This window comes from Lemur catta, chromosome X (assembly GCF_020740605.2).
Source record: "Lemur catta isolate mLemCat1 chromosome X, mLemCat1.pri, whole genome shotgun sequence".
NCBI lineage: Eukaryota > Metazoa > Chordata > Mammalia > Primates > Lemuridae > Lemur > Lemur catta.
Genome location: NC_059155.1, coordinates 60,680,656 through 60,691,554, shown reverse-complemented (window position 1 = coordinate 60,691,554; position 10,899 = coordinate 60,680,656).

The following is a 10,899-nucleotide window of genomic DNA, read 5'->3' as shown; positions in this document are numbered from 1 at the left end:
TGGTCTTCAAAATAACTGAATAATGTGGTCAAGAAAATTTTTGATAAAATTCATCAGAAATGTGAATTATTTCCAATAATTATTCAGTTTTCTGCTTAGTTTTAAGTTCTCCTGGAGTTTCTAATTGCACTTTTTTTTCTTATTTGTTGTTCTAGGGTCTCAAATGTGCCATCTCATCTATGGAATTTTCCTTCTCTCTGGCATTCGAATTCTGAATAGTTATTAACTTTGAGGGGCAGGACCGGGTAAGAGCAAAGAGACTGGGCCAATAGCAAGCTAGAAACTTTCTCTAAATAAGCTATCTGCAGAAGATATTGCTTTGCTCCAAAATCCTAATAGACTGTATTGTGACTCACACAGGGGTTTCCATAGGCTTTCCATACATCATTTCTATCTTCCACAGACACTTTATATATTTATTATATGCTAGATCATATGGGCCAAGAGACAGTGTGCATGACAGATCAGACCTAGTAAAAGTATATTCTTGCACTGGGCCACACTGAAAATTGGCAACTTTGTGGGTTATTCAGTAAATAGACTGGAGCAGCATGAAAAAAATCAGGTTTATGGGGCCTAACGTAAGGAATGGTTTCTCAAAAGTAGTATAAATCTCTGTTGCAGATTCCATGGCTTTGCTCCAAAATCACAATAATGTCCTCACAGTTTTCTCACTACTGATACCTTCAACACCACAGGGTCAGCTAGATCATATGATCTAAGTGATAAGGCTGTGTGCACTACAGCCTGAACTTGCTGCAGACTTTCCTGCTCTAGGCCCCACTCAAAGCTGGCAGCCTTCTGTGTCTCCCAATATATGGGCCAGAGAAACATTTCTAGGTGTGGAATATGTTACCTCCAGATCCCAAGGAGGCTTACCAGGTGCTGTACTTCTCTTTCGTGAAGTTAAACTTTGTGTGGTTGAGCTTATGGTAGTCTACAGTCATTCTCTAGAGTCCAGATGGTTTCTGCAGGGGCTAGAGTGATGCATTAAACAGAAATATGTTAGGGATCCCCACTCCTTCATCCTTTAGGTCTTCAGTGGTGGCACTAATCTCTGTCATCCTCTAGGGTACAATATTGTATTTAATTTACCATCTTGGTTGGTGGAGGAGGAAAAGGCAGAGGTTTCCATTTGGTTTTCCCCACTATGAAGGCTCTTACTGAACAGGCCAAGGAACCAATGTGGAGATTAATCCAATTGCCAAATATATGAATTCCAGTTATACACTTGGAAATTGGGGATGTGACCACTGGGCCTGCAGACACAATGGAACACTGTGAGTCTGATTTAAGCCAGGATTCGATTTATTACCAGGACCCAATAAACCCCCACTCTGACAGGAGGACCATGATTATGCTTTGAGTGATGTCAACTCAGAAAGCTGTGTCTGATAGTCCTAAAAATTTCTTAGTTTTCCCCTTTCCCAAGTGTACAGTCATGTAAATAAATGGCCATAGGTTCTTTGGGGGAAGGATTAGGGTAAGCATTATATGTCTGCTGCAATGTTGTAGGGTTCTCCCTCTGAGGTGCATGGGCAACTCTCCAGACAATTGGTTCCATATCTGAAGATTGGCTCATGTCTGAGAACTGAGCAAGGGACCCTCATTTTTAAATGAGGCAATTGCCCTCAGACTCCTGCCTTTTTCTGATTGTAATATTAAAGAGCTTCCCTATTGGCTGCCCATCAGTTTTACTCCTAGGGATGCCAGGCTTATCAGCAGACTTGATACAGTTCAGGAAAGAATTAATGAGCTTGAGAAAAAGTGTTTAAGCTTTCACCATTTAATATGATGTTAGCTGTGGCTTTTTACAGATGCTTTTAATAGACTGGGGAAATTGCCTTCTGTTCCTAGTTTACTAAGATGTTTTTGTATTCTTTCAGGAATGTATATTAATTTTGCCAACTGATTTTTCTGTAGCAGTTGAGATGATCATATTTTTTCTTTATTCTGTTCATGTCTTTAAATTGAGTTCTGAATGTTAAATCAATTTTGTATTACACTATTATAATGTGGAAACTCTGGAAACCAAATTCTCCCTTCTCCCGAGGGCTTGTTTTTGCTGCTGTGTTTTTAATAACCTTTCTGAACTAATTTTGTGAAGTCCGTTTTCTTTGTCGTCTGTGGTCACTGAACTCTTCTCTGTTAGCTTAACAGTCTTCTAATGATTGGATGGAGATTTCCTTAAATACCTGGAACCAAAAATCTCCCAGTCTTTGCAGAGTGGCTCTATATGTTGGGACACACCTTCAACACACAACCCGGAAGTTTACATCTCTGCCTTAGCCTTCACTTCTTGCTTGCGCAGAGCCTCAAGATCAGTCAAAGGTGAGAACTTAGGGTCTTCTCAGGTCCTTCCTGAGCATGCACACTGCCCTGGGCATGTCCCTGGTCTTCTAGTTTCCCAGAAATACTTCAGAGCTTTTGAAAGCCCCTAATTTCCAAAGTATTTCATTCTGAAACCTTTCTCTCTAAGCGTTTTTGTTAGGCTATCATTTGCTTCAGCTGTCATCTAATGCCTATAAAGATGTTGAACAAATATTCTCTGGGCAGTGGCTTTGACCAGTTCTGAGATAGGTAAGATAAAGATTTTTGAGCAGGTCATCCAGGAAGCCAGTAAGTACAGATCCACTAAGAACAATTCTTTGCAAATGAGGCCCATTTTGATCCTTGTTTTACTGGTCCTAGGAATGTGGGCTATTATTTTCTAAACTATAGTTGAGTTGGGGAGCAGAGGATGTGACAAGGTAAGTTAAAATGCCACAAAGCTTGCTGTTCTTACTGAGATTCAGTTTTTCTTGAATAAGCATTCCCTGGGTTGCTGCAGGGTTTTTCTTAGTTTTCAGAGTCCAAAAAAAGTTGATTTTAACATTTTTTGCTAGTTTTTCATTACTTTTATAAAGGGGTAGACTTTTAGAGTTCTTTGCTCCACCATTTTTTTGATTTTTTTTAAAATTTTTTAAGGGGGTAGGCTATGGAGGGGTGTTCAGTTGCCTTGTTTTTGTTGAGACAGAGTCTCACTCTGTCACCCTGGGTAGAGTGCAGTGGCGTCATGGTAGCTCACTGCAACCTCCAACTCCTGTGCTCTAAGCGATCCTTCTGCCTCAGCCTCCTGGGTAGCTGCAACTGCAGGCATGCGCTGCAATGCCCAGCTGGGTTTTTTCCCCTTTCTTTTTGGTAGAGATGGGGGTCTCACTTTTTTCTCAGGATAGTCTCAAACTCCTGAGCTCAAGCAATCCTCCCATCACAGCCTCCAGAGTCCTAGGATTACAGGCATGAGCCACTGTGCCTGCCATTACATCATCTTTTGCCTTCACTTTTGAATGATATTTTTTCTGGGTTTTGAATTCTATACTGATAGCTTTGGTTTTTCTTTCTATATTTTAAATATTTCATTTCTTTGTATTTTGTCTTGCATCATTTCTGATATGAAGGTATCTTCCATTCCTCACCTCTTCATGTTTCCTTTCAATCCTCAAAAATAGATCTAATATTTCAATAGGTGTTTTAAAGTCCACCATATGTGTCATTTCTTGGTCTGTTTCCATTATCTGATTTTTTCCTTAGCTATTGTATTTTCCTGTATCTTTACATATTAATGTCTGATTGGGTATTAAATTTACATAATAAATTTACATTGTTGAATGCTGGATTTTGCTATATTCCTTTAAAGACTGTTGGACTTCAATCTAGCAAGAAGTTGCTTGTGGATCAACTTCATTCTTTCAAGGCTTATTTTTAGCTTAGTTAGGGTAGGTGTATGGTTCCCTTCACTTGAGGACTAATTTATCCCCACTACTAAGACATAACTCCCCTGGGGTCTCCACTAATTGCCTGGGGTGATTAACAAGAACACTCTACTCTGACTTGCTAGCACTCACACATTTTACCCCGTGTGACCTCTGAGAACTCTTCAGCTTACAGTTCCCCAATTTCTCTTTTCGTGGCCTTACGGAGTTTCACTATAGAGCTTAATATTCAGTTACAAACTCAATGGCACACCATGCAGATTTCTGTTGCCCTTTCTCATCAACAGCTCCCTCCTCTGCAGTACTGAGCCCTGAAACTTCCATCAGCCTTAGCCTTCCTGAGCACTAACCTCTTTCTTCTCAACTCTGTGAACCACCATGCTCTTCTTAGCACCTTCCTCCCTATATCACATTTTGCAAAGTGTCTCCAGGCAGAAAGCCAGGGCAATCATAGGCCTCACCTCATTTATTTTCCTTCTCTCAGCTTTATAATCCTGTGTTGCCTTTGTTCAATATACAAAAACCATTGCCTCATATATTGTATTAATATCTATTATTTCTAGTTGTTTGTAGCAGGTGGGTGAGTTTGGACCTAGTTACTCCATCATGGCTGGAAATGAAATTGGGTGTATTATTATCTGTGCTTGGATTTCTCAGAGCTTCTTGACTCCATAGCTTAATCTTTCACTGGTTTTTGAAAAATTCTAACCATTGTCTCAAATATTCTTCCTGCTCCAATCTTTCTCTCCTCTTCTTCTGGGACCCCAGTTATATGTGCTTTACCTTTTGGCCATGGCCCAAATGCCTGTCACTGTCTGCATTATTTGCATTTTTTACCCCCTTGAAGACAAGTCTAGTGACTTGTCTTCAATTTCATGAATCCTGTCTTTTATTGTGTCCAATCTGCTGTTAAACCCATATAGTAACTTCTTGGTTATTTTTGTGTGTGTGTGTTTTTTTTAGTTGTAGCATACATATTTCATCCATTTTTAAAGATTACAAATGTTTTGAAATCTTCCATATTTTCACTCATTTTGATTTATTGCTGTTATAGTAATGGTAATTTAAAGTGCTTTCTAGGGAAAAAAAAAACAAGGAAAATGGGAAATTCCTTTGCAATGAAGGTAATATTAATAGTATCAGGAAAGGGACTTGCTGACTTCTCACTATGGTTGGTGAGTCTTAATTTCAGGTTTAAGTCCTTCCTAGGCCAGGCGTGGTGGCTCACGCCTGTAATCCTAGCCCTCTGGGAGGCCGAGGCGGGTGGATCACTTGAGGTCAGGAGTTTGAGACCAGCCTGAGTGAGACCCCGTCTCTACTAAAAAACAAAAGTAGAAAGAAATTATCTGGCCAACTAAAAATATATATAGAAAAAAATTAGCTGGGCATGGTGGCGCATGCCTGTAGTCCCAGCTACTCAGGAGGCTGAGGCAGTAGGATCGCTTAAGCCCGGGAGTTTGAGGTTGCTGTGAGCTAGGCTGACGCCACAGCACTCTAGCCCGGGCAACAGAGCGAGACTCTGTCTCAAAAAAAAAAAAAAAAAGTCCTTCCTAAATTAGAATCAATATATTACACGTTCATATCATAAGTGTTTTCATGTTAGGTTTGTGTATGAAAGTAATAGTCAAAGTGCCAATAAACAGAATTCTCATACACTGAAAAAAAAAGTGCTTTCTGCCAATTCCAGTACCAAAATCATCTAAGTTTTTTGTATTCGTTTTCTATTGTTGCCAAAACAAACTGCCACAAATTTTGTGGCTTAAAACAACACCGATTTATTCGTCTGGTAAGAAGTCCGGATGGGCTTAGCTGAGTTCTGTCTCATAAAGTTGGAATCAAGGTGTAAATGCGCTAGATAGGCTCTTATCTGGAGGCTGAATCTGCTTCTAAGTTCATTCAAGTTTTGGCTGAATTCTTTTCCTTTTGATTGTAGAACTGAAGCCCTCATTTTCGAACTTGCTGTCATCCAGGGGCTGCTCTCAGATCCTGGAGGTCACTCATGGTCCCTTGCCACGAGCCTTCTCCATATCAGTAAGAAAGAATCTGCCTTGTGTTGAATTATTCCTGTACTTCAAATCTGTGACTCTCTCTTTTGCCACCCAACTGGAGAAAACTCTGCTTTTAAAGGGCTCATGTGAAAAGATTAGGCCCACTCAGGTAATATCCCTTTGACCATTTAAAGTAACATAATCACAGAAATGATATTTTATCATATTCATAGGTTCCACCAACACTCAAAGGGTGGAGGGAATTATACAAGGAAGAAGTTCCTTGAAGGTCATTCTTAAAACTCCACCTACCACAACTGTCATTCACTTTGTGTCTTAACAGCTGCATTTCTCTGCCTTTTCTTACATCTAGTGATATTTTGTGTATTAAAAAACTTTGTGTTAAAAAACTAGAGGCTGGAGTTGACTGGGCTTGCCTTTTCCTTTAAATACAAGAGGTAAGGTAAGGGATTTATCACCTCAACCCAATCAGGGCTGGTTTGTAGTGTTAAAACTCGTCCCTTGCTGGTCACTGTTCCTCATGTATTTCCCTCCTGCACTTTTGCTTGAGAGCCTGTTGGGTCTGTCTCCTCAGACCTGAAAGACAGCTTGAGATTTAGTTCTCCCCTTCACAGATTTTCAGCTGAGCTCTTTCAGCCTCCTTCCTCATGATTGTGGCAGGCCCCTTCTCTTATTATTGGGGCTGTTTCCAAAGGTGAGACAGCCTTTCTGGTCTAGTCCCCTCAACTTCCACACCATCACAAACTCAGCAAATGTCCTGTGGACAAAATTAGTCATATGCTTGGAGCTGTTCTAGTTTCTAAGTCAGCCCTCTATAACTTCCAAAAGTTCTTCTGGATCTCTTTCCCATTGTAAATTCTATCAGCCTGGGCCAAGCCCTACCCTCAGCTCACACTGAGAATCAACAAATGCCCCCAGATAAAGGACAGCAATTATCAGCTCACCTAGAAAAAGCACTTCACTTTCTGGAATTTTAATTAATCTAGACCTCATTGTTTCCACAGCTCTGTAATATCTTTAAAATATTTTTTTTCAGCTTATCCTTCCCCCCCACCAATTGTTGCAGTATGATTGCTGGCTGATAAGACCAACTACAATATACATGGAAATGGAAATCTGCTCATTATTTTCTTATTAAACATTCTTAAATCCAAGACAAAAATGAGAAGATATTAAATAATAACATAGAATGTTCCATCCTCACTTCCATATTTTCCCCTCTGTTCTTTTGGGTGAGGTGTGGAGGGACAAAGAACGTTGTAGAAGAGCACACAGATTGGCTTCACAAAGGAATGTGAACCATGGAATGTTGAACCAGAGTAAGTGACTAATGCTTGCTATACTGCTTGTTCTCTATAAGTTTTAAGTAAATTCCTTATGATTTTGTTTATCTGTAAAATATCAGGGGTGTGTGGCTGGAAGAGGTGAGACTGTCATTATCTTCCCTACTTAATAGTGTTGCCATGAGAATCAGAGGAATTCATCAATGTAATGTTTTTATAAAATGAAAAGGCTTTACTTATGTAAAGAATCAATATTAAAACAATGCATTTTAAGAACTGGTGACAAGGAGCAGGGAAAAAAGAGCAAAAGAGAAAATGAATATCCAATAGCAATCACCAGGATCAGAATAAAATGTGCTTTGTCTTTGGTTTCTGGAGGTTTGTGTTTGCATCAGTTTTTGTTCTTGATTAGTAAAAAATTATATACATATATATTACACTTATATCTATTTTATCTATTGTTGATCTCATGTAGACAGATATTAGTACATACAGAGAATAAAAGCTAGGAAGAAAATACACCCTACAAATTAGTAGTGGTTATAAGTGGACATTGGAATTAATGATTTTTAAATGGGCCCTCAAGTTATTCACTGTAGTGCTTTCTCATCTGTAAAATCTGGTAGTTTATAACTCAGGTCACAGGATTTGGTAAGGATGAAGTGTAAAAGCAAGTAGGAAGATGTTTTAATTCTCATTAGAAAATCACTATGCAAGTTAAAATCACAAGATATCCACTCACAAAGGTGTACAATATATTCTCTTAACAATGAGATCAGACAGCCACGTGGACAATAGAGAATATGTGTGGATACATCGAAGTGGCATGATCTTTGCAGAGCAGAAAGTAGAGCCTATACTGAAAATAGAGCTTAATAGAAAAATGTGTGGGAGGCTGGGCACAGTCGCCTGTAATCCTAGCACTCTGGGAGGCCAAGGCAGGTGGATCGATCAAGGTCAGGAGTTCGAGACCAGCCTAAGCAAGAGCAAGACCCCGTCTCTACTAAAAATAGAAAGAAATTATATGGACATCTAAAAATATATACAGAAAAAAATTAGCCGGGCATGGTAGCACATGCCTGTAGTCCCAGCTACTCGGGAGGCTGAGGCAGTAGGATTGCTTGAGCCCAGGAGTTTGAGGTTGCTGTGAGCTAGGCTGATGCCACGGCACTCTAGTCTGGGCAACAGAGTGAGACTCTGTCTCAAAAAAAAAATTTTTTTAAAAGAAAAATGTGTGGGAAGAAATAAAAATCATAAAATTATGCAAAAGACATTTTAAATAATCATTACTGGTAGTTTCTGGAAGTTCGATACTATAATCAGAGGAATTTAAAAATCATTAATTCCAATGTCCACTTATAACCACTACTAATTGTAGGGTGTATTTTCTTCCTAGCTTTTATTCTCTGTATGTACTAATATCTGTCTACATGAGATCAACGATAGACAAAATAGATATAAGTGTAATATATATGTATATAATTTTTTACTAATCAAAAATTTGCCTACACTCCCACAAGCCAGAGACCCTGAAATCACAATGGGTGCATATCCTTCTTATATATGTTATTTTACAACACAGATCATAAAGTATAGTATTATAATCTTTAGTTTACCATGAACATTTTCCAAAATTCTTAAAACATGATTACATTATTGCCAGTGTATTATTCCAACTTATGAATATATCAAGCTATTCAATCACCTATCACTGGATATTCAAGTTGCTTATAATTTTTATTTCAATTAATACTGCTCTTATAGTATCTTCCCTGGAAATACTGAACCTCCTAGTGCCCCCCCATAATTACTTCTTAAGAGAGAATATAGTAATAAATTGTGACCACTGTTCTAAGAAAGGTATCCCAGAAGAGTTTAGCTTTTCTCCAAAGATGTTTGCACTTTTACACTGATAATAGATAAAATGCATGTGCAAAGTCTCCTGTATGGGTTCCTTTTGTTTGGGGATCTTGCTGGCTCATCCTCTCTCAACCATCTATTTAAGGATTATCTACTTACAGATTAATCTGGGAGACTGGCCTAGCAAGGATTAATGTTTTTCCTCTGTCATCCTGCTTACAAATATACTTGTACTTTCAAAAGCTTTATAAGCTATTCTGCAGAGAATATGTATATAATTTATTATTGAATGCTTGATTATAATCTCTGTGATCTTTTGTATGATATCATATCTATAACATGATTTTCCTCATAATATAGTATCTAGGAAAACTGGGTTCTCCAATTTATTAAATTGATAGCATCTCCTAAACAAAGTGCTCTGATAAAAAATGCCACTTCTTTCCAAAGGCTTTCCAGTATTTGCTATATTCATGGTTTTGACCCTGCATAAATTCTTTAATGTACAATGTATTAAAACTCATGGGCACTGGGAACAGTGGCTCACACCAGTAATCCCAGCATTCTGGGAGGCCAAGGTGGTAGGATCACTTGGGGCCATGAGTTTGAGACCAGCCTGGACAACATAGCAAGACCCTGCCTCTACAAAAAATAAAAAAAAAATTAGCCAGGCATAGTGGTAGATGTCCAGTCCCAGCTATTCATACTGTGCAGGCTGAGGAGGGAGGGTTGCTTGAGCCCAGGAGTTTGAGGCTACAATGAGCTATGATCATACCACTGCATTCCAGCCTGGGTGAAAGAGTGAGACCTTATTTCAAAAAAATGTATATAAAAATAAAAACTCATGGGTAAAGAATTTATCACATTTTTTGCATGCTTTGAATATTACAACTTTTGAGTTTTAAATCTAATGAAGGCTAAGTGATATCTGACGGCTTTCTGATGTATATTAAATTTACATGATTACTGTCAATGAATTCTTTGATGCATTGTATAACAATGCACACAATGCCACTTATCCATTGGGAATATGTTCCAAGATCACCAGTGGATGTCTGAAACTGTACATAGTACTGAATCTGACTGCTGTCAGTTGGGACTCGTTTCTATCCATGTCTTCCACCCACAAATTTAATGCCTTTTCCAGTTTAAGCAATTCTCATGTGCTGTAGCCATAACTTTTGCAGTTTGAGGTGTGACAGCAAAACAAGCACAAAATTGCTTTTTCCTTCTTTACAATTTCATGGATACACGATTCATTCTTACCATAGATCTTAGTAAACTCAGCATACAATTTTTCTTTTAAGTCAAGAACTTTCAATTTCACATTTTCACTTTAAGGAGCACTTTATGGCTTCTCTTTCGAATATCCAAATTGCCAGCATTGCTATTCTTATGCTTTGGGGCCATTATAAATAAGATAATGGTGATTTGAATACAAGCACTGTGATTCCATGACAGTTGGTCTGATAACTGAGATGGCTACTAAGTGACTAACAGGCAGGCAGGGCATACAGCATGGATATGCTGGACAAAGGGATGATTCACATCCCAGGCAGAATAGAGCAAGATGAGGTGAGATTTCATCACACTACTCAGAATGGTATGCAATGTAAACCTTATGAATTATTTTCTGGGATTTTCAATTTAATATTTTTGGATCATGGATAACTTGAAACCATGGAAAGGGAAACTCCAGGTAAGGGAGCACTACTGTATAAATAATGGATATAGACAACCAACTTGAAGGTTTATCATAGGCTGTAGGTTTCATCTCCTAAACTTCTATGATGTTTAATGAGAGATCTCTTCCCACTAAAGGCTTTTCCACAGTCTCTGCATTCATAGGATTTCTCTCCTGTATGAGTTCTGTGATGTACAATGAGATGTGATTTCACACCACAAGATTTTCTACATTTATTGCATTCATAAGGTTTCTCCCCTTTATGAATCCTCTGATGTTTTATGAGCGTTACCTTCCTGATGAAGGCCTTC